The 25,402-nt window shown below is 43.9% G+C and overlaps 1 protein-coding gene across 5 annotated transcripts in view; it reads right to left on the bottom strand.

Annotated features, from left to right (window-relative positions):
• The window catches only part of SYT7 (synaptotagmin 7), a 412,892-nt gene that overhangs the window by 175,210 nt on the left and 212,280 nt on the right, over positions 1 to 25,402 (bottom strand). The window lies entirely within an intron of this gene.

Here is a 25,402-nt window from a genome sequence, read left to right as displayed (position 1 = left end):
TGGCAACCACAGTCACATGATGTAATAAGAACAGAGGCTTTGGAATGACCGTGCATTATGATATCATCCCCATCTGCCATCACACGATATGCTCATAGCTGTGAGCCTTTGTCTATGAAGCACACTCACTGTGTTCATGTTTGGCAGACATTTTTGCTTGCCATTCAGAGAGTTTTTGAAAGGAGATAATAATTTGTAGGAGGTTAGATAAAATGCGGACTTAAAAAATACTTCATTTACTATTCAAAGAAATAATTAAAAAAAAAGCCCTTCAATGTGGGATTGTAGCTACAACACACACAACCATCCCCTCTCCTTGATGGTGTCTGGAGGTGAGAGAGTTAAGGGTTGTCCAGCTTGGCTTCATTGCTCTAGGTTGCAGATATAAATAAGGTGCTGGGAATGTTCAATGTAGAGTGCTCTTAGCGTGAGACCCTTGATGACACGCAGACATTCAGAACAAACTGACAGCTTGACCTTCACAAGGGACACAAAGGGAGAAGAATCGATGTGCTATAAGTCAGCCTCGTGTCCTTTATCCACATGCCTCGGGAATTCGGAGCCTAATTAATAACCCCCTCTCCTTCTCCCACCAAAACACACTCTCACCTCTCCATATCTGATCCTAACTCTTGCTTTGACATAGTGGAACAAAGAGGCCTCTGCTAAGAAGGTGGTAGAGAGCGGAGCGATAAGAACAAGTGTTTTAGAAACGGCAGCACGTGTCTCTAGGGACATAAGGAATGTGAATGTACAAAATATTATCTTCATGTAATGTCAGATCTTCCAGGATGAAATGTAGCACTCCCACTGTGTTACTCAGGAACATGCAGAATGTGGGTCAATTCATAGATACATGCACATCAAGGTCAAATCATCTCTGCAGAGCAGATGTCCCATGTAGGGGCATACCAGATCAACCGCGATGATCCTAATATATTTCTGCTGCACCTGTCGCATTAGTAAGGACCTGCACAAGATGCAACTCTATACTCTCCTGCAGTGAGTTTTATGCTATGATTAGCACAAGTGAGTATGTAGTTCAGTATGAGTAGGCCGTTATTCACTAACACTCCCAGCACAAGTCAGTATACAATGAGTGATAATAAGTGAGTAGGCTCTGCATTATATTCACTCAGACACCCAGCACAGGTGAGCATACAGTACAGTCATAGCTACAGTATGAGAAGGCTGTATATATTCACTCAGACACCTAGCACAGGTGAGCATACAGTACAGTCATAGCTACAGTATGAGAAGGCTTTATATATTCACTCAGACACCTAGCACAGGTGAGCATACAGTACAGTCATAGCTACAGCATGAGAAGGCTGTATATATTCACTCAGACACCTAGCACAGGTGAGAATACAGTACAGTCATAGCTACAGTATGAGAAGGCTGTATATATTCACTCAGACACCTAGCACAGGTGAGCATACAGTACAGTCATAGCTACAGTATGAGAAGGCTGTATATATTCACTCAGACACCTAGCACAGGTGAGCATACAGTACAGTCATAGCTACAGTATGAGAAGGCTGTATATATTCACTCAGACACCTAGCACAGGTGAGAATACAGTACAGTCATAGCTACAGTATGAGAAGGCTGTATATATTCACTCAGACACCTAGCACAGGTGAGCATACAGTACAGTCATAGCTACAGTATGAGAAGGCTTTATATATTCACTCAGACACCTAGCACAGGTGAGCATACAGTACAGTCATAGCTACAGCATGAGAAGGCTGTATATATTCACTCAGACACCCAGCACAGGTGAGCATACAGTACAGTCATAGCTACAGTATGAGAAGGCTGTATATATTCACTCAGACACCCAGCACAGGTGAGAATACAGTACAGTCATAGCTACTGTATGAGAAGGCTTTATATATTCACTCAGACACCCAGCACAGGTGAGCATACAGTACAGTCATAGCTACAGTATGAGAAGGCTGTATATATTCACTCAGACACCCAGCACAGGTGAGCATACAGTACAGTCATAGCTACAGTATGAGCAGGCTGTATATATTCACTCAGACACCTAGCACAGGTGAGAATACAGTACAGTCATAGCTACAGTATGAGAAGGCTGTATATATTCACTCAGACACCCAGCACAGGTGAGCATACAGTACAGTCATAGCTACAGTATGAGAAGGCTGTATATATTCACTCAGACACCCAGCACAGGTGAGCATACAGTACAGTCATAGCTACAGTATGAGAAGGCTGTATATATTCACTCAGACACCTAGCACAGGTGAGAATACAGTACAGTCATAGCTACAGTATGAGAAGGCTGTATATATTCACTCAGACACCTAGCACAGGTGAGCATACAGTACAGTCATAGCTACAGTATGAGAAGGCTGTATATATTCACTCAGACACCCAGCACAGGTGAGCATACAGTACAGTCATAGCTACAGTAAGAGAAGGCTGTATATATTCACTCAGACACCCAGCACAGGTGAGCATACAGTACAGTCATAGCTACAGTATGAGAAGGCTGTATATATTCACTCAGACACCCAGCACAGGTGAGCATACAGTACAGTCATAGCTACAGTATGAGAAGGCTGTATATATTCACTCAGACACCTAGCATAGGTGAGCATACAGTACAGTCATAACTACAGTATGAAAAGGCTGTATATATTCTCTACCAATCGCAGCAAATCGATGTCGACGTTGATCGACAGCTCGCCCCGTTTTGTAGGCGGGGAGGGGAGGTGGCTCCACAAACAGAGGCATTCCCGAAAGAACGCCTGCCGTCTGTGGGCGGCCCTACTGACATCACTAGTGATGTCAGTAGTGGACTTCCTGCTCTATTAGAGCAGATAGTCCACTCGGGCTTTTGCGAGACCTGAGACCCTACCACAGGGTCTCCTCGCAAGCCCGATGACCGCGACCATCGCCAGGCCGCACGCACAAGCTGTGGATGGTCACCCACAGCTGTGCGAGCAGCCTGGAGGCTGGACAAAAAAAAAAAAAGGGACGCCCTGATTCAGAGTGTGCGCCTCTGAATTAGGCGCATAGATTGTAGTTACACTCCCAGCACATTTGTGTATACAGTCAGTGATAATCTATGAGTACACACTCTCAGTATAGGCGATTAATTACAGTCCCAGATTAAGGTTTGTGGGGGCCCATAACAATTGAATCATACTTGCCGACTTTAGTTGACTTCTCTACGGGAGAAGCCAGGACTTGAGATCTAGCCGACAGCTTCGGGGGGAAGGGGCCGAGCTCTTCACGTTATTTGTCCCCGCCCCCATCACAGCAAAATTACTCCATTCGCGAATCCGCAACTACCCATACGGACCAGCAAATTCCCCATATAATCTCCCCATCCTGAACACTAGGAAGTGGGCGGAATGCAGGAGGGTATAACTAAAATTGTCGAAGTAATACACAGAAATACCTACAGGTTTCTGGCCTTTTTTACTTCATGTTTATCAGTTTATTAAATTTACATGAATATTACTCTATTTATACTGTGTATATATAATATATATACTATATACTGTATATTATATACATCTCTCTCTATGTAAATGTAGAGATGCAGTCGTACACACCTATGCTGATAGTAAGTTGCTTGGTGCCCTCCAAATGGTTAGCGTTAACGGCTGCCAAAATGCAGATACAGGAGATGGTAGCACTCAAATATATATATATATATATATATATATATATATATATGCATATATATATATATATATATATATATATATATATATGTATATACATACAGTCAGATGCATAAATATTGGGACATTGACAGAATTTTCATATTTTGGCCTCTATTCACCACCACAATGGCTTTGAAATGAAACAAACAAGATGTGCTTTAACTGCAGACTTTCAGATTTAATTTGAGGGTAATTACATCCAAATCAGGTGAACGGTGTAGGAATTACAATGGTTTCTATATGTGCCTCCCACTTTTTAAGGGGCCAAAAGTAATGGGACAAACTAAACAATCCTAAATCTAACTTTCACTTTTTAATACTTTGTTGCAAATCCTTTGCAGGCAATTACAGCCTGAAGTCTGGAACGCATAGACATCACTAGATGCTGGGTTTCATCTCTGGTGATGCTCTGCCAGGCCTCTACTGCAAATGTCTTCAGTTCCTGCTCGTTCTTGGGGCATTTTCCCTTCAGTTTTGTCTTCATCAAGACAAAACTGTCTTCATCAAGACAAAACATGCATGCTCAATCGGATTCAGGTCAGGGGATTGACTTGGCCATTGCATAACATTCCACTTTTTAGCCTTAAAAAACTCTTTGGTTGCTTTTGCAGTATGCTTCGGGTCATTGTCCATCTGCACTGTGAAGCGCCGTCCAATGAGTTCTGAAGCATTTGACTGAATATGAGCATATAATATTGCCCGAAACACTTCAGAATTCATTCTGCTGCTTTTGTCAGCAGTCACATCATCAATAAATACAAGGGAACCAGTTCCATTGGCAGCCATACATGCCCACGCCATGACACTACCACCACCATGCTTCACTGATGAGGTGGTATGTTTTTGATCATGAGCAGTTCCTTTCCTTCTCCATACTCTTCTCTTCCCATCACTCTGGTACAAGTTGATCTTTGTCTTATCTGTCCATAGGATGTTGTTCCAGAACTGTAATGGCTTTTTTAGATGTTGTTTGGCAAACTCTAATCTGGTCTTCCTGTTTTTGTGGCTCACCAATGGTTTACATCTTGTGGTGAACCCTCTATATTCACTCTTGTGAAGTCTTCTCTTGATTGTTGACTTTGACACAAATACACCTACTTCCTGGAGAGTGTTCTTGATATGGCCAACTGTTGTGAAGGGGTTTTTCTTCACCAGGGAAATAATTCTTCTGTCATCCGCCACAGTTGTTTTCCGTGGTCTTCCGGGTCTTTTGGTGTTGCTGAGCTCTCTGGTCCGTTCTTTCTTTTTAAGAATGTTCCAAACAGTTGATTTGGCCACACCTAATGTTTTTGCTATCTCTCTGATGGGTTTGTTTTGATTTTTCAGCCTAATGATGGCTTGCTTCACTGATAGGGACAGCTCTTTGGATCTCATATTGAGAGTCGACAGCAACTGATTCCAAATGCAAATGTCACCCCTAGAATCAACTCCAGACTTTTTACCTGCTTAATTGATAATGAAATAACGAGGGAATAGCCCACACCTGTCCATGAAATAGATTTTGAGTTGATAGTCCCATTACTTTTGGTCCCTTAAAAAGAGGGAGGCACATATAGAAACCGTTGTAATTCCTACACCGTTCACCTGACTTGGATGTAATTACCCTCAAATTAAATCTGAAAGTCTGCAGTTAAAGCACATCTTGTTTGTTTCATTTCAAAGCCATTGTGGTGGTGAATAGAGGCCAAAATATGAAAATTCTGTCAATGTCCCAATATTTATGCACCTGACTATATATATAAGATTAATGTCAGTGGTGAAAGTAAGGCGGTATGGGCCAGGGTGCTGAAAAACGGGGACATGTCATGTGGACATGCTACTGTGACGTGTGGCAATGCCCTTTGTGATGCGTAGCCAGGCCCATCTTTGCGTGCGTGCTGAAGGCATACCTGTTAAAAAATATTCTACTCACTGCTGATTAATGTAAATGTAATAAAGTGATAAACATAGGAAGAAAATGGACAGTAAACCTGTAATTTTCTATCTACCTATCTATCTATATATATATATATATATATATATATACATACACACATATATATATATAAAGAGAGAGAGGGACAGACAGTATATATATATATATAATATATATATATACACACACACGTTTATGTGTTTGTCAGTTAGTGGGGTAGCCCGCTTAATTTAACTTAACATCCACGAGAGGCCGTGAAGCAGAATAAGTGCAACTCACTGCCGCCTGCCGGTGCCTGACATCCATCGGAGTCCCAAGTCTGTCATTCGGATCAGTCTCACGAGATGGTGACTCAACATCTTACGAGACACTACGGCAGTAGTGGACACTGAACATAGCTCCGTGGCGGCCACTATACACAGAAAACCTGAGCAACCACGGAGGACTGGAGTGGAGGCAATGAAATGAGGATTCTAATTGGGAGGACTGTGTGTGGGGGCCCCATGTATGTCAGGGCCCCAGGGTTACCTTACCTCCCTTTCTGCTCCGCCGATAATCCAGCTTTAAGTTAATATGTAGCTAGTATTATTATATAAAAAGGTAGTGCGCTACATTCAGTTACATACCCAGCACATATTACATACAAATACCGTGAGTGTCAATCTATGAGGGGTCAGTGCAGTGTATTTGCTGACATTCCCAGTTCAGGGAATATACGAGTAAAGGCATCCATACACTGTGCAAATATCAGCCCAATCAGCCAATTGTAGGCTGATCAAGCCAATAGCTGCACAGTGAGGGGCCAAGACCAAGCAACAATTATCACTCTGTCAGGCATTAGAAATCTTCCAGCATTGCCAACAGCTCGGATATGTCAGTGAGTATACTCACCATCAGACAGACAGAGCATTACCTGACAGTGTAGGGCAATGTTAGATAATTAGTCTTTCTGATGAAGAGTTTGATCTGACAGTGTATGGCCAGCATAAGATGTGCATTGTACTCACTCAGACCCACAGTACAGGTGCATATGTACAGTAGTGAGTGTTACTCTATGAGGAGGCAGTGCATGTACTCACGCACAGTCCCAGCACAGGTGCGTATGTAGTGAGTGTTAATCTATGAGTAGACTGGATCTTATTCAATAAACCACAACACAGATAAGTATGTGGTGAGTGTTTATCTATAAAAAGACCATGCATTGTGATTGTATTCAATCACAATATTTGTCAGCACAGATAAGTATATAGTGAACATTAGTCTGTGCGTAGGTTGTGTATTGTATTCAAATACGTTGTGTAGTGCACTCACTAACACTAGTAACACAGGTGAGACTACAGTGAGTGTTAATCTATGAGAAGGTCGTGCATGGTAATCACTCACAGTCCCAGTACTGGTGAGTCTACAGTGAGTGTTAATCTATGAGAAGGTTGTGCATGGTTATCACTCACACTCCCAGTACAGGTGAGTCTACAGTGAGTGTTAATCTATGAGAAGGTCGTGCATGGTAATCACTCACACTCCCAGTACAGGTGAGTCTACAGTGAGTGTTAATCTATGAGAAGGTTGTGCATGGTTATCACTCACACTACCAGTACAGGTGAGTCTACAGTGAGTGTTAATCTATGAGAAGGTCGTGCATGGTAATCACTCACACTCCCAGTACAGGTGAGTCTACAGTGAGTGTTAATCTATGAGAAGGTCGTGCATGGTTATCACTCACACTACCAGTACAGGTGAGTCTACAGTGAGTGTTACTCTATGAGAAGGTCGTGCATGGTAATCACTCACACTTCCAGTACAGGTGAGTCTACAGTGAGTGTTAATCTATGAGAAGGTCGTGCTTGGTAATCACTCACACTCCCAGTACAGGTGAGTCTACAGTGAGTTGTTTATCTATGAGAAGGTCGTGCATGGTAATCACTCATATTCCCAGCACAGGTGAGTATACAGTGAGTGTTAATCTATGAGAAGGTTGTGCATGGTTATCACTCACACTCCCAGTACAGGTGAGTCTACAGTGAGTGTTAATCTATGAGAAGGTCGTGCATGGTAATCACTCACACTCCCAGTACAGGTGAGTCTACAGTGAGTGTTAATCTATGAGAAGGTTGTGCATGGTTATCACTCACACTACCAGTACAGGTGAGTCTACAGTGAGTGTTAATCTATGAGAAGGTCGTGCATGGTAATCACTCACACTTCCAGTACAGGTGAGTCTACAGTGAGTGTTAATCTATGAGAAGGTCGTGCATGGTAATCACTCACACTTCCAGTACAGGTGAGTCTACAGTGAGTGTTAATCTATGAGAAGGTCGTGCATGGTAATCACTCACACTTACAGTACAGGTGAGTCTACAGTGAGTGTTAATCTATGAGAAGGTCGTGCATGGTAATCACTCACACTCCCAGTACAGGTGAGTCTACAGTGAGTGTTAATCTATGAGAAGGTCGTGCATGGTAATCACTCACACTTCCAGTACAGGTGAGTCTACTGTGAGTGTTAATCTATGAGAAGGTCGTGCATGGTAATCACTCACACTACCAGTACAGGTGAGTCTACAGTGAGTGTTAATCTATGAGAAGGTCGTGCATGGTAATCACTCACACTTTCAGTACAGGTGAGTCTACAGTGAGTGTTAATCTATGAGAAGGTCGTGCATGGTAATCACTCACACTTCCAGTACAGGTGAGTCTACAGTGAGTGTTAATCTATGAGAAGGTCGTGCTTGGTAATCACTCACACTCCCAGTACAGGTGAGTCTACAGTGAGTTGTTTATCTATGAGAAGGTCGTGCATGGTAATCACTCACACTCCCAGTACAGGTGAGAATACAGTGAGTGTTAATCTATGAGAAGGTCGTGCATGGTAATCACTCACACTTCCAGTACAGGTGAGTCTACAGTGAGTGTTAATCTATGAGAAGGTCGTGCATGGTAATCACTCACACTCCCAGTACAGGTGAGAATACAGTGAGTGTTAATTTACTGCAGGCATATCTAACGTGAGGCCTGCGGGCCGAGAAAATATTTTATGCAGCCCGACGGTGTGGGCCCAAATATATATAATATGCGACCCACACCCCTGCCACGATCGGAGCTCAGCTCCGACCGGACAGTGTTTACTGGCAACTAGTGAAGTTGGCAGAATGGGGAGAATATTACAAAGGATCAGCAGGTCCGTGCGTTGGAGGGCGGGGCCTAATGACGCATTTCTACGAGAATCGCAACATTTAGCCCCACCCCTATTTTAAATATCCGACGTTCGCGGTGAATTCCAGCGAGGTGACAGGGCTTGATGACAAGACCCGGCCAGCCCCGCCCCCATCTTCACCCACCTGCTTCTTCCAGGGAGGAGAAGTTATAAGTCGGCAAGCATGCCAGATGTACCTCTGTTGTCCTTCTGCGCGTGCCAAGGGGGTGCTGGGAGGGATCCTCTCAGGGGGAATTGCAGAAAGATAACCAAAGGCTTCTATTGGGTAACACCATCTAACTACAAAACCTAAATGGAAGCTGGGGGCCACAAAAAACAAGCATTAATCAGATCTGGAGGGTAGCATTGTGGCAGAGTGGACAGTAGTCCTGGGATTATTGCAGGCATTTTCTTTTCTCAGTCAGCATATTTCTCCAGTGAGTGTTAATCTATAACTAGTTTTCTACAGTATCTTACATTCTAATTTCTTATACATAGTTATACAATGCACAACTAACTCCATCACTGTACAATGGGCGCACATCACAGCCCACTCCAGGCACAGAAACACAACAAAATGTCTCCCTTGAAGTGTTTTCCTTTTCCTTGATTTTATAAAACTTCAATGAATAGACCTTGTAAATGTCCTTGATTTAAAAAAACACAATAAGAAAGTTAATTGCTGAAGTGCACGTGTAGTACAGGGATGTCAGGTTGAACTGGGGTCTGATTTTGCAGCTGCAAACCGAATGCAACTTAGTTTTTATCAGTGCTCAACAGAGACAAGAGCAACAATAACATGCATATATAAAGGCGGGAAAATGAAAATAGGTAAACAAAATGCAGCAGAACAACATATAGCGCCAGAAAAAAATGCAGCGACAGCCAATAAAAAGTGTCTTATTATTGAAATAAAAGTATATGAAAATATTTCCTACATTTTTTTCACAATTTTTCTTCAAATTTTAATATTTTAGGTTTTATTGAATTTAGGAGCTTAGAGGCAATTTGTTTTTTTAAAATGAGAAATTGGCTTGAAAAATATATTATTTTCAGGCTACAATAATTTATAGGATTCAATTAGCCTTGAAGCAGTGCTCAGGGCTATTTAACTGGAGCCTGTGATAAGCCAGCACAACATGGATAACTGTTCGCCCCGCCCTGAGGTGCAAACAGAAATCCGCGGTAAGGGGGGCTTTTTGCCCGTAACGCGGCCACCGTGAATGCGCTAACCCATAGTTCCGGCCACATTTTGCGGAGTCTACAGTATGGGTGAACGCTAGAGATAAGCTGTTTGTTTTTGTTAAAAACCGAACACTCCAGAACTTTAGGGTTCTGAGTCAAAAAGCGTCCCTGCTCGGATCACTTTGGGGTACGGGTAGAATCGAATCCCAACTCAGGTCTTCTCACCAACTTCAGAATTTAGATCTAAAAAACAGATTTTGCAAAGTTTGGATTGCATTTAAGCCCCTCACATGATTTCAGGTGCTGTAAGGTGATAAAAATCAGTGGCGGCATGAGGGGTGTGCGGGCCGCACATAGGTGTCTCCCTTGGAGGGGATGACACCAAAATGCTCCTCTGCAGTGATAGGAGCTGGGTGCTGCAGTGTGACACTCTCCTGTAGCACCCGGGTTTCTGTCATAGAAGAGGAGCCAACAGTGCAGACAGCCCAGTCTCCGGGGGCCCCCCAGTATCTCCAGTAATGCATGACTGCCTCGGAGAGATGTTACCGGCATCTCAGCACGGCCACGCCCCTTTCTTTAGTACACACCCTGTTTCGGTGCGCATTGGGTGTCCCCAGACCCGGTGATGCCTCCGGACAAAACTGACTGGAAATTTATGTTATTGATGTTAATAATACTATTGGAACAAAAAAAGCGTCCAAGTTACGTGATTTTATCGTTTTTTTATACATTTTTAAAGAAATCCAAACCCAAAAAAGAATCAAAATACTCGAGTGTGGTATTGCCAAAGCCAAAACACAGGTGTCCGCACACATCTCTAGTTAAGGCACATTATCCACAGACTATACTTACCTACTCTCCCGTTACTTTCCGTAGGCTCTCGAATTTTGGGGGATCTCCTGCACCCCCGTAAGTGTATCTACATCTCCCGCATCCAGCCCACTTCCTAATGAAGTAGGCAGGGCGGGGAGATGATCGCCGGGAATCGCGGCTCTGTATGGTGGGGTCGGGGCTAAATGACACGAAAATGCGTCATTTAGCCCCTCTCCACGCTCCTGCGATTCGACCTAATGACATAGGAATCTGGCCCTGCCCCAAGTGAAAGTGGCCACCTGTGTCTGCTCCCCAGCCATCTCTCGGGGAGCAGATACTAAAAGTAGGTAAGTATGCCACGCACATATGTGCCTACTTTTGAAAAATACTTTCTGGGAGATTGTGAAAGCAACACCTATGAGCGCTGCGGTAAAGTGGGCGTGTACTGCTACATCTGAGAGGCGTGTCATAATACTGACTTACATCCAAATATAAATGAGTCCCAAAGCAGTAACATCTACTAGTTGATAAAAACACACTGACATGTATTAGAAAATGCATGCATACAGTGATTATTGTGCCTAACAACCAATGCAGAGAAATGATACTAATGATCCCAATTGAATGTATATACAGTATCTCTGTTTTTTATATCTATATGACAGCTACATAATGGGGTTAAGGTGCAATCAGGGAGATTGCTGGACTCCTCTGGGAGTCAGGGAGATTGCTACTATTCCAGGGAGTCTCTCTGACAATCAGGGAGAGTTAGCAAGTATGGGCACAGATTTATCACAAGAGACAGAAAGGGCTTGTAACTGGATAACTCCGTGTGTAAAGTCCAAGGCTATAAGCCCTTTTCCACGTGCGATAAGTATCGAGCCTAATTGAACCCAGCCCTTTAAACTGAAGAAGAAAAAACAGATATGCTTATTTCTATCAGGAGGTGGCTGCGGAATTGGATTGTATTGCCGGCGGCTGTATAGCTGTCGATTCAAATGCCGACAGTGGCTGGCCAAAGGCTGAAAATCCCGATAGCGGAGGTAAGTACATCTAACCTTCCCCTTTCGCCCCCCTAACCCGGCTTTAGGGGTGCCTATCCCTAACGTCCCCCCCTTGTGCCTAACCCTAACCTCCCCCCCATTAGTGCCTAAACCTAATCCCCCCTCCCCGCACCCTAAACCTAACTCTCCCGGGGGGGGGGTTGCCTAACCCAAACCTCCCTTTCTCGTAGCCTGACCCTAACCCTCCCCGGGGGGTACCTAGCCCTAAGCCCCCCTGGGTGCCCTAAACCTACCCTCGTTCGGTCCCACGGCGCTCTGCATTCCGGCGTCGGGATTATGACAGGCGTCGGTATCTTGACGCCTGTCATAAATCCCTAGCGGTGTCGGGATTGTGACCGGCGGCCGACTATATCCTGTGGCTGCATAGTATAGCATTTGTATTAATTGCTTTACTGTGACTGACAACGCTTCAACACAGCTCTAAATAATAACTAGTTAATATTTACTGCACCCGGCAGTAGTTTTCACTTTGTATCACCGCTTTTCACATGCTTGGGTACCGCTGGTATTCATTAATAGACGTGTTGGTACCTCCCTCCTTAGCTCAGGGGCGTATCTATAATGGGTGCAGGGTGTGCGGTGCACACGAGCCCCCGGGTCCAGGGGGGACTCGCATTGCACACCCTGCACCCATATTATTTAAAGCTTACCTCTCTGAGGTTCCATGCCGGGTGTCAGCGCTGTATAGAAAGTGGAAATTTTTCCTGCAATTTGTGCATGCGCAGTAGACTCCGGGCACACTCTAGGGTATGCAGTCGGGATGCCGACGGTCTAAATGCCGACCGTCGGCATCCCGACTATCTAATCCCAGCAAGGGTCTAATGATAGGCGTCGAAATCCCGACGCCTGTCATTTTACCTACGCCGGGAGCCCGAAGCCCGGCATCCCAATCGAAGGGAAGCCGGGCGCGGACAGCTGCAGGGGGGAGGGTTAGGTTAGGGGCTCCCGGGGGGAACTTAGGGTTAGGCACCCCCCCCGGGAGGGTTAGGCAAGGGGAAGGGGGGGGTTAGGGCTAGGCACCCCTGGGGGAGGTTAGGGTTAGGCACCCCACTTAGGTTTCAGCTGCGGGGAAGGGGGGGTTATTTTTAGGCACTTGGGGGGGGTTAGGGTTAGGCCTCCAGTGGTAAATCATACCGATCCCTCACTCATATTATAATACCATAGGCTGTATTGCCTCTGCATCTCACTTCACATTCGTTCCAGTGACTGTCTGCCATCATCACTTATAATGTTCACTGATAAATAATCTATGAGGCGACCGTCAAGTGTTTAAGGGTGTAGTTCTGCTCTATCTGCCCTGACTATTATTGAAGCTTACCACACTGATACAGAAACTCCGTTAAAGCCCTCATTTCAAGTTTCTAGCTTCCTTTATTTGCTTTCTCCTGCTACAATTGACCTCTCAAAGTTATCATGTCACAGAGAAATCGCAAGCCCTCGGCCACTCCTAAATCTAACCTTTTACGTGCTTGGGAAAAAACAGGCTCCCTTCCTTGGCAATCGCCTACTACAGATCAATCCTCAAATGTTGAAGATGGTCCTTCTACAGAGGTTCCTCCTCTAAAGATATTATTTCCTTTGTCACCAAGACCATACAATCTGAGATGAGATCAGTCTTGGCGGAATTCAAGACCGAACTGGCTGACCTAGGCTCCCGCACTGATACCTTTGAACGAAAGATGGATGAAGTGTGCCAATTTCAAAATGTGATGGAACAAGAGTTGACAGATCTTCAAACTGATGTTGAGTCCTATAGAGATCATCTAGAAGACATCGAAAATCGAAACCGTCTAATTAACATTCGTATCCACAATATTCCCGACACCGTGACTACCGAATCCTTTCCGGAATACTTAGAAGGTCTATTTCTTTATCTTTCTCCTGACATCTCGAAAGACCTGCTCCACATGGACCGAGCTCATAGAGCACTTTGTCCTAAACCGCCGCCTAATCAACCGCCACGTGATGTCATTCTCCGCTTTCATTACTATAAAGCAAAGGAACAAATCATGTTGTCGATTAGAGGGACCTCTACAATCTCCTACTCTGGATCTCAACTTTAGCTATTCCAAGATCTTGCACCATCCACACTTTAAAAACGTAGAGACCTTCTCAACATCACCAAAACTCTGCAAAATCAGTCAATCAGATACAATGGGGCTTTCCATTCCAACTAATAGTAAGAAATCCAGAAATGGATCTACCTACAGGGATGTAGTCAGCAAGCCGATGGTCTAAATACTGACCGCCGGCTTCCCGACTCTCTAATCCCGGCGTGGTACTTATCCATACGCCAGAAGACCGACGCCCGGGGGGGGACCTAGGGTTAGGCAAACCCCCGGGAGGGTTAGGTTTAGGCTAAGGGAAGGGAGGGTTAGGCAGCACCTGGGGGAGGTTAGGATTAGGCACCCCCCCGGGAGACTTAGATTTAGGCTGCGGGGAAGGGCGGGTTAGGTTTAGGCACTTAGAGGGGGGTTTTAGGGTTAGGCACTTGGGGGGAGGTTAGGGTTAGGCACCCCTAAGGGAGGGTTAGGGGGTAGAATTAGATTAGTTAGTACTTACCTTCAGAAACAAATATGTACCCCGCAACGTAGTTCCTCAGTACCTTCTCCAGAATGATCCAAAGCTTGAACTACACTTTGAACTGACCACTGACAACATAGACGTAACTGTGTTATCTTTGACCATATCTGCTAATGGATTATGGGCTGTATTCAGAGGCGGCCGTACGGTCTACGACCGCACGGCCGCCTCCATGTTTGTCTAGTGCGCATGCGCACGAGGGAGCCGGCTCCTTCGTGCGCATGCGTGAGACCCGCTACGACCGACAGCGCTGGTCGTAGCGGGTCTCTTTCCAAAGGGGGCGAGCTATCGATGTTGATTGACAGTTCGCCCCGTTTGGAAGGCGGGCCGGGGGGTGGCAGCCCAAATGGAAGCGTTCCCATGGCAACGCCTGCCATTTGGGGGAGGCCCCACTGACATCACTAGTGATGTCAGTGGAGAGCTTCCAGCTCAGACAGAGCCAGAAGCTCTCCTGGGCTTACGACAAGTGAGACCCTACCCTAGGGTCTCGTCGTAAGCCCCGATGGTCGCGATGGTCTCTGACCATCGCGACCATCACCCGAGCGGTCGTTAGAGCTGTGGGTGTTAACCCACAGCCTAACGACCGCAACAGAGGCGGGCGGTCAGGATGCAAGTGGCCGCCCAGTTTCTGAGCGACCGCTTGCATCCTCCGACCGCCTCTGAATGAGGCCCTATATGCTTTCTTTAGGCTATATTACCCTGTTTACTGAATATTTTTTTACTTTCTTTGATATTTTTGAAATTTCATGTTGCTGATATGTTTATTTCTAACTCTACCACTCATCTGTGTTAAACTTGGCTGAGCAGTTATTTACTTTGGTCCAGATGTTACCAAAGTATTGATAAATTTTATATATTTACATACTGTGGACAAACTGTGTTTTAATACTCTAAACTGTTTAACCTATTTTGATAGTAGAAGTTTTAACATAGTTACATTTCCTTAACAATTTTTCACTTATGCTGTTGGGTCTACCACCTATAGTTACTGTTTTTCATTGCGCTTCTTTACTACAAGTTTTCACACTGTGTAGCCACTTTCCCTCCCTTATCACTTGGTCGCAACACACACTATTTTTCCCGAAAGTCCACTTTATTTTGTTTATCTTCATACATCATTGCTACGACCTCCACCGAAAGGAATGTCGGATTGACACACATCCTTTCCTGTCTAGACCCAGCCCTTACATAAGAAAGGGTCGCTCTTCCTTGTCTACCAGTATAGTTTTCTCTATCCTTACAATACTTTTTCTTTCCGGTTTTGCAAACCCTTCCCCTTAGCCAGTCATTGCTGCTACTACAACAGTCTTATTGATACTTCTTTAATTACCCACCATGAAGCTTAAAATACTCTCCCTAAATGCCAACGGTTTAAATTCGCCCACTAAAAGAGCTATGGCTATTCAATTTTTTAACTGTCGCAAACCAGACATTACAATGTTGCAAGAAACACATTTTAAGGCCCCTCACCCATCTATAGCCTGCAAACAATACCCCCAGGTCTTCTATTCCAATATGTCTACCATGCGATTATGCTACACCATGATCTTCCTATTACCATCGACAAATCTTTTGCAGATGATCATGGCCGCTATATTATCCTCTCTGGTACCTGTAATCAATCCCCGATTACACTTGCCTCAATATATGCTCCCATATTGCAGCAGGGTTCCCTTTACGCTACTTTCTTTAACCAACTCTCCAAATTCCCCGGTGGCCTTGTGGTCATAGGAGGAGACTTTAACGTTACTCTAAACTCTAGTTTAGATAGATCTAATCCAGGCCACAATCCTCACAACCATACCAAACTGACTAAGCTTCTTCTATCTCATATTGCTCTTAATAATCTGTACGATGCATGGAAAACTTCGTATCCCTCAGCAAGAGGGGCGGTACACCTGTCAAACCTTAACGCAGGTGTCCTAATGCGAGCTCAGGGAGGACAGAAACCTCCCGTGGAGCAGAAGGGCATTATTCTCTACCACATAATCTCCACACACGTCTTGACTATTTATTTGTTGATTGGGCTACCACCCAAAAACTCCTCAGGGCTCAGGTTCTCCTAATTTCCTGGTCTGATCATTTAGCCATCGAACTTGAATTCTCCTCTTCAAGTGTACACTCATCCGCCCGTAGCTGGCGTTTCAATGAATCTCTCCTTTTAAAAAAAGCTTCCATTGTTGAAATTACTAAAGCCATAACAGATTATTTTGCTAACAATGCCACTCCTGACATCTCCCGCTCTATATTATGGGAGGCCCATTCGCGAGTTATTAATCTCTTAATCATTTCTGAACTTGAGTCTTCACTTGCCAATTTAACTCAACTTCATTAGCATTACCCCAAAAAGCGCACTTACTCAAAAATTCTGGTGCTTAAGGGCCAACTTTCGCAAATGTTATCAAAGAAGGCGACTAAGGCTCTTTTATGGCTTGTCAGAGATTTTATGAAAAATCTAATAAAGCTGACACACTTCTTGCTCGTAGACAATTAGCTAAACGCATGCAGAATTGCATCCTTTCGTTGCGATGCTCTGATGACCCACAAGAAATGGGCGACCAATTCCAATCTTATTACACTTTTATAATCTTATGCTCAACTCCACATTTAACCCCTCAACTTTACATGCCACCCGTCAATACCTTGCTGCGTGTCACTTGCCTCGACTCTCTGACACCCATATTGCTACTCTAAATGCCCCCATTACTGAGGAAGAAATTGAGACTGCCATAAAACAACTCCGACGCTCGGCTGCTCCCGACCCTGATGGTTTCACCATCCTCTATTATAAAAAATTTACACAATCCTTGATGCCAATGCTCAAATTACTGTTTAACTCACTATTTGAGGGTAACTCGCTCGATGAAGCCACCACCAGGGCCAACATAATTGTCATTCCGAAACCAGACCGAGACCCTTTAGATATGAAAATTATAGACCAATTTCACTCTTAAATCTTGACTTAAAGCTCTTCGCCAAAATCTTAGCCAACCGCCTAGCTCCCATCTTGCCTTCCTTAGTTCATCCAGATCAAGTAGGTTTTATAGACAAGCTGCTGATAACACTAGGCGTCTAAACCTTATTCATCCTACATATGAAAAATCCACGCCAGCCCTGGTGGTGGATCTCGATGCAGAAAAAGCTTTAGACAGAGTAGCTTGGTTGTTTGTCCAGCAAACCCTTAACAATATAGGTTTGAACGGAGCATTGTATAAGGGAGTGTCCTCGCATTACCGGAACCCCGCATATTCTGGTTAATGGCCTTTAGTCGCCTTCTTTTCCCATTGAGAACGGTACCCATCAGGGCAGTCCCCTCTCCTCTCCTCTCTTTCATTCGCCCTGGTGATGGAGCCGTTGGCTGCAAGTATTAGACTTAATCGTCATATCTTGGGTATCCATGTTGGACACAATGATCACAAAGTTACCTTGTATGCAGATGACATGATTTTAACACTCACTAATCTGCATATAACTCTTTCACACTTATTCGATTAAATCAAGATTTATAGCCAATTTTTAAATTTTCTAATTCTTAATACAGATAAAACGGAAATCTTGGACCTTCGTGTCCCAACCTCTGAACTCCGCCTCCTTCAATCTTCGTACTCATTTAGGTGGCAGATGGATAAACTTAAATACTTGGGAGTTTATCTAACCAAATCACATTCCGCTCTATATGCAGCTAATTTCCAAAGATTACTCTCTTGAATAACATCAGGTCTATCTGTCTGGAATGGGCTATTCTTATCCTGGATAGGACGTATGGCGGTGGTCAAGATGACTATACTCTCTCGCCTCTTATACCTATGGCAAACTCCCATTACGTATCCCCACCCCTGTACTAAAAAACCTCCAAATTGAGATTTCACATTTTATTTGGGCTGGGAAAAAACCTAGAGTTAAGATGCGCCTACTTCAAAAATGCTGCAACCCCCGATCTTATTAAATATTTCCGTGCAATACAACTTACTTCATATGTTTTATGGCATGCTCCTCCCACTCAAAGGATTTGGATATCTATTGAGGGAGATACCTTACAGATGTACTCACCCTCTAGTCTTCTTTGGTGCGCTCCTCATAATCGCCCACGCACTATAGCACTCTTACCAACCGTGCGCTTCACATTATCTACATGGGATTTCTGTGTTCAACATTATGAGTTGCGTTCGTCCCACCCTCTTTTGGCCCCACTGTTGAATAATCCGGCATTTCCCCCAGGTATGAATCACCTAGCTTTTTACCACTGAACCTGTCACAATATTCTTTTTCCTCTCGACCTTGCACCCCTACGAACATTCCCTGATTTTGCTGACCTTCAGTCTCGTTTTTCTTTACCTCATAAAGTGTTTTACCAATTTTTACAATTGCGACACTTTCATAACTCCCTCCACAAATCATCCACCCTCATTAATAATTCCCCTATAGAATCAATATGTCAACATCACCATTCAACTAGAGGGCTTATCTCAATCTTATACCAACTATTGCTCTGCCATAATCAACCCCACAAAGAAACGCATGAGATAGCAGGGGAAAGAGATCTGGGTGAGACCATGACCACCGAGGAATAGTCCGAAATTAGGCTGGCAATTACTAAATGCTCGATCTCAGTCCGAATAAAAGAAAATTCCTGCAAACTTTACTACCGCTGGTACTTAGTGCCCTGCCGTCTACATTCAATTTACCCCTTGTCTTCTGATCTATGTTGGAGATCATGTGGTCAACGGGGAACCCTGCCGCATATTTGATGGACATGTTCTCTTATTCAGCAGTTCTGGTCTGAAGTTCACATAAATTAATTAGAACTATAGCCCATGTACAAATACCACATCTCTTTCTTACACCCTACTATCCCAACCTATTCCTAATGTTTTGTGCTCACAGCAAAAATTGATCAAACATATTTTAAACACGGCCAAATGCGATTGCTGGAAATCTTCTGCCCCACCCTCTTTGTCTGCTACCATCAACGCTATCTGGTCCACATATAGATTAGAACGCATCACGTCAGTTATTAATGACACTCCAGACCAATTTGTCAAAACTTGGTCCTTTTGGACAAGTCATTTTAGGGCTGAATCTCCCCTAACCACTATATAGCCTCGCTCTTCCCATATCAGGAACCGATGATACAACTACCTAGTGCTGACTGGCTCTCCCCCCTCCTTTTTGCCCCATTTCTCCTCTCTTTCTTCTAAACCCTATCATATTGACCAGCTGTTTACCCATCAATGTCTGCTTTCATATGTTGCTACCCATCTAAGGGCCATAATCAATTAGCATCGAAAATGGCAGTTTTTTTCGCCATTGGTGAAAACGGACGTTTTTCGCCAAAAAACGGCGATATTTTCTCCAAAAACTGGAGATAAGTTTTCTCCATCCCAGACCAGGCAAAAAAAAATGCAAAATCCCTATTTTTGGCTAAAAATGTGGGGATTTATTTCAGAACCCTTTGGACACCCCCCCTAATAATAAATGATCCCAAAAAAATTTTGTAAGTTGCGCACTTTGGCGAAAAACGACCGCGCAATTTTTGGTTAAAAAAAAAAACATTGAAAATGGTTTTAATGTATTGGGTCTGATTTGTCGCGTGGTGGAATGGATGTGTGAAGTGTTTTTAAACATCGCACGCGGTCGCAGCAGGCGGTTTTTTACAGTTTTTAAAAATGCGTTCTTACGACATGAAAATATACTTGCACCCATTTTAATGTACCCTCAATTTAGTGGAACAGTAATTTCCTGGAAAAAATGTTTTTAAACTTACTATGATAGTGGCAAACATATGCTCTTGTTTATTTTTGTCATGTCATAGTTTTGATTGTATAGTTTTGCAATGTATTTTCTGTTTCTACCGCATGACATCTTCTGTAATGTCTTATATTTCAATTTAAAGAATTTAAAGAAATAATAATAAAAAAAAATGCTCCCTTGGCCACTGCTTATTTTGCGGTAATTCAGTGGAAAATTCTTCTGTTTTTGTAAAATACCCCATAAAAACCGAAGTAACTGCTTGCTATGAGCCCCCACCACTCAGTCTCTGTACCCGGGAGTTACCGAGAATCTCATTAGCCAATCACAAGCAAATTTTGATGCTGGTGGAATGTCATTGGCTACTGACTAACAGAATCCCAGTGTTTACAGTCATTCAGCATAATAGTGAGCAACTGCTGCAATTGCTTCGATTTTCAATGGGGAGATGTTATGCACATTGGACTACAGAGACAGAAGAATTTCCTATTATCTAAAAGAGAATAAAAGACTGTATTTTAGAATATAGTGGTTAAAGTGGTGAACAACAGTTTGGAATATGTCTGCAGATGTTTTGTTTGTTTTTTATTGGTGAGATACATGTCTCAGCATGCAATGACGTCCGTTGACTTTAAGGGCATGCTGGAGCTTCTGTTCATTGGCTCAATGGATGAGGAAAAAACAGCTGGAGAATCAGCTCTAGATTTGAAACTTTCAGCTTCACGTCCAACTTTCCGGTGTGCCAGTGGCGTAAGTTCATCCCAGACGCCCGGAGGCAAGTTAGAATTTGCCCCCCCCCCCAAAAAAAAAAATTAAAGGGACATTTAATATGGTGCATATCAATCTATTTCTCTATACATATGCACAAAAACACTAATATAGAATATGTGAATTTGTGTCTATCAGGCCTATTTACTAAAGCAAATTTTTTGGGTATATACAGCTATGCGTCAGTCACAGATAAGATAGTGACCTGTATGGTACAATTAGCATGAGGCTCAGAGTCCTCCTGATGAGAGGCGAAAGCCATCAGATGTGGGTGGGGAGCCCTCCTGATACCCCTGATGGAGGGGAAACCCAACTGATGCGGGTGGGGAGCCTTCCTGATACCCCAGATAGAGGGGAAAACCATCTGATGTGGGGGCTTTGAGGACTGAGTTTGAGTCAAGATACTGTAAGACTGCTACTGTGGTGGAACTACAAATCACAAAATGCCCAGTCTACTGCCGACTGCTTCACATGCTGGGAAGTTGCTCCACCAAAGATCTGCCCCCAGACTCAGTCCCTGGTGCCCCAGGCCCCTGCATCCCATGCCCTCTTACCCGCAACTCCGTCTGGTGCATCCTTCTTGGCATCCAGCTCCTGGAAGATCTGCAGCCGCGCTTATGTTCGGGCCCGCTGCACAGGTCCTCAGCTAGAGTTGCCAACAGGGAGGAGTGGGACGGGGAGTTGTGGGTGAGGGAGGGGGGGGCGCCAGAGTGACACTGACATGAGAAGCTGCTGAGGAGCAGCAACATCAATGAGCAGGGACTTGCTATAGATAGATGGAAGTGGCATCTGGTGGTCTTCTCAGGTGCCGGGAAGAGGTGCCATGTATTGGACGGCCGTGACGGTACACTCCGGGTACATATTTCCAGCCCTAAGTGGGGTGAATATGTTGTGGGCAATGGAGGAGGTGCCCCTTCAGTGCTGGCGTCCGGTGGCAGGCGCCTCCATTGTCTCCCATTGTTCTGCCTCTGCTGTGTGATAAGCCCTACACTTTTTTACAATGTCAGGGGAGACTCGTAATTGTGTTAAGTTTTAGTCTGTAAATATAAAGATCTCCATGAATGCACAATCCTGCATTGCCCATAATTCCGTCAACTCACCAAATTTAGCCTACAGTATGTGCAAATGTCCAGTTACCGCCCTTCAGTTATAAGTGGAGATCTGCCTGGGTAGGCGGATGACTCTGGATAACACGTAGATTAATGCGCCCGTCTACTGAGCATGCACAGTGTCAAAACACGCAAAATCTGTCTGATAAAAGCTCTTGCATTCAACTCAGCACTAGCCCCAATAAGTGGAAGGTGTGAAGATTGGATTGGCCTCTAATGGTGACATATTCCAAAATATGTCAACACGTAGACCTTAGAATAGCAAAGTTCTACAAATATGAGAGATTACGGATCTGCGAATTATTAATGCAAAAACATAAGGTGAATAGAAACCTCAGCGATGTGTTGACCCAGTGGCGTGATGTAACGATATATCACATCTCCGTGCAAATTGCACGATCCACTATATGTCAACGCAATATAAAGTTACATGGTTAATGTAACACCGTGTCGTCCGTCGCATCATCCAATCTGATGTGCAACACATCAGTTGGGAAGATGCAACCACCCAATTGGGTGGATTCGGAGCTATACATTACTATACGGGATCGGTATGAAATACCGCCGGTTCTAATCCCGACAGGTAAGTATTTTCCTATTCACTAACTAACCTAACCCCCCCCAACCCTCCCTTAGGGGTGCCTAACCCTAACCTCCCCCTCAAGTGCCTAACCCTGTAAGTGCCTAAACCTAAACCCCCCTTCCCCGCAGCCTAAACCTAAGTCTCCCAGGGAGGTGCCTAACCCTAACCTCCCCCCGGGGTTCCCAAACCCGAAACCCCCCTTCCCCTAGCCTAGCCCTCCCGGGGGGGTGCCTCACCCTAAGCCCCCCCCTGGAGCCCCTAAACTTCCCCCCCGCACGGATGTCCACACCTGGCTTACCTTCGACAGGGATGCCGGGCGTCGGGCTCCCGGCGTAGGTAATCCTTGCCGGGATTAGACAGTCGGGATGCTGACGGTCAGCATTTAGACTGTCTGCATCCAGAATGCATACCCTACTATACGATGGTCGTTGCAATCCACAACAGATCACAAGATCAGCCAATACTGTATATCGTATAGCGTGTTCCCAGCTTTAGAGGGAGTTCAGCAAACATGATGAGGTTCTGTATGGTACAAATGTGTAGTTATGGTGATATAGCACCACAAGACCAGTAAGTTTCTAGATTGACCAGTGGCTGCAGACTTGCTTAGCCCCAGAGAACACATTGTTACCTACACTAAACCTGGGTATAGCAATTTTATACCAGGACAAATTATTCCTTCACACTTATGACAATGCAGAGAACAGATTTTCCTTTTTTAAGTCCACAGACAATTTATCTTCTAAAGCAACTCGTTGCTGAGCTGGAGAATATTTCACTGTGAAAACTCAACAACACATTTTTTATGAGGAAAAGAACAGTGAGATAAATATCTCCTCTGCTCTCAGCCATAACAATCTACTTTCCTATTCGGTAAAGAGCACAGGGCTGTACAGTCTGCTATACCATGAAGTAGAGGGACAAAACCATATATTATGGGCCCCGCTCTAATTCATAATGCAAGATTTCATAACAAAGCAGACTTCTGAATGCAGAAACAAAAGGTCCTAAGAATGATGAAGCAGATGGAAGCAAATTTACATCTCCCCCGTAATAATACTGTAATGGTTTTTAATACCCAGCCATACTCACTATGTACAAATACAAACATCTATATGTGTGTAGTATGGAATTATGGTATCCGTGAAGATTATACAAAAGCTGATTAAATACTTTACACAGCATTCAGCGCATAGAAAGATAACAAGATGTAGTTTTGTTATGTTGGCCGGGGGAGAAACAAAACCTCTCGGTGGAAAGTGCTGAGACAAAAAGCTTTTTTTCTGAGATTGATTTCATTCCAGTTTCCATTTAATAGGAAAAATAAAACACCTGTTTGGAGGGGTGGAGAAGAACAATAGGGAGGGTGGAAGGACAATAGGAAAAGAGCAGGAGAATAATGACGACTTGAACTGGTCTGACAGAAGGAAAAAATTAAAAGTTCCAGGTTTATTTCTTTTTAGTGAGCTTTACCATGCTTAGTAAATACCCCATGTACTTGTCCGAGGTTCTTGAGCAGCTGAAAAAAAAGCATTTCTAACTCGATCACATGATTAATCCAGGAGGTCAGGTGTTCTGATGTTCTATGTCATATATACTGTATACATTGTCCAGGAGGTAAGGTACTCTTATGTGCTATGTCATATGTATACATTGTCCAGGAGGTAAGGTGTTCTGATGTTCCATGTGTGATGTACAGTATACATTGCCCAGGATATAAGGTGCTCTGATGTTCTATGCCATATATATACATTGTCCAGGAGGTAAGGTGTTCTGATGTTCTATGTATACATTGTCCAGTAGGTAAGGTGTTCTGATGTTCCATGTGTGATGTACAATATACAATGCCTAGGAGATAAGGTGCTCTGATGTTCTATGTCATATGTATAGTACATTGTCCAGGAGGTAAGGTGTTCTGATGTTCCATGTGTGATGTACAGTATACATTGCCCAGGATATAAGGTGCTCTGATGTTCTATGCCATATATATACATTGTCCAGGAGGTAAGGTGTTCTGATGTTCTATGTATACATTGTCCAGGAGGTAAGGTGTTTTGATGTTCCATGTGTAATGTACAATATACATTGCCCAGGAGATAAGGTGCTGTGATGTTCTATGTCATATGTATACATTGTCCAGGAGGTAAGGTGTTCTGATGTTCTGTGTGTGATGTACAGTATACATTGCCTAGGAGATAAGGTGCTCTGATGTTCTATGTCATATGTATACATTGTCCAGGAGGTAAGGTGTTCTGATGTTCCATGAGTTATGAACAGTAAATACATTGCCCAGGAGATAAGGTGCTCTGATGTTCTATGTCATATGTATACATTGTCCAGGAGGTAAGGTGTTCTGATGTTCTATGTGTTATGTACAATATACATTGCCCAGGAGATAAGGTGCTCTGATGTTCTATGTCATATGTATACATTGTCCAGGAGGTAAGGTGTTCTGATGTTCTGTGTGTGATGTACAGTATACATTGCCTAGGAGATAAGGTGCTCTGAAGTTCTATGTCATATGTATACATTGTCCAGGAGGTAAGGTGTTCTGATGTTCCATGTGTTATGAACAGTAAATACATTGCCCAGGAGATAAGGTGCTCTCATGTTCTATGTCATATGTATACATTGTCCAGGAGGTAAGGTGTTCTGATGTTCTATGTGAGATGTATACATTTCCCATGAGGTAATGTGGTCTGATGTTCTATGTCAGGTGTATACATTATCCAGC

The sequence above is a fragment of the Taudactylus pleione genome, unplaced genomic scaffold (assembly GCF_031769625.1).
Source record: "Taudactylus pleione unplaced genomic scaffold, aTauple2 ptg000619l, whole genome shotgun sequence".
Taxonomy (NCBI): domain Eukaryota; kingdom Metazoa; phylum Chordata; class Amphibia; order Anura; family Myobatrachidae; genus Taudactylus; species Taudactylus pleione.
Note: the sequence above shows the minus strand (reverse complement) of the source record. Positions and strands in the feature narration are given on the sequence as shown.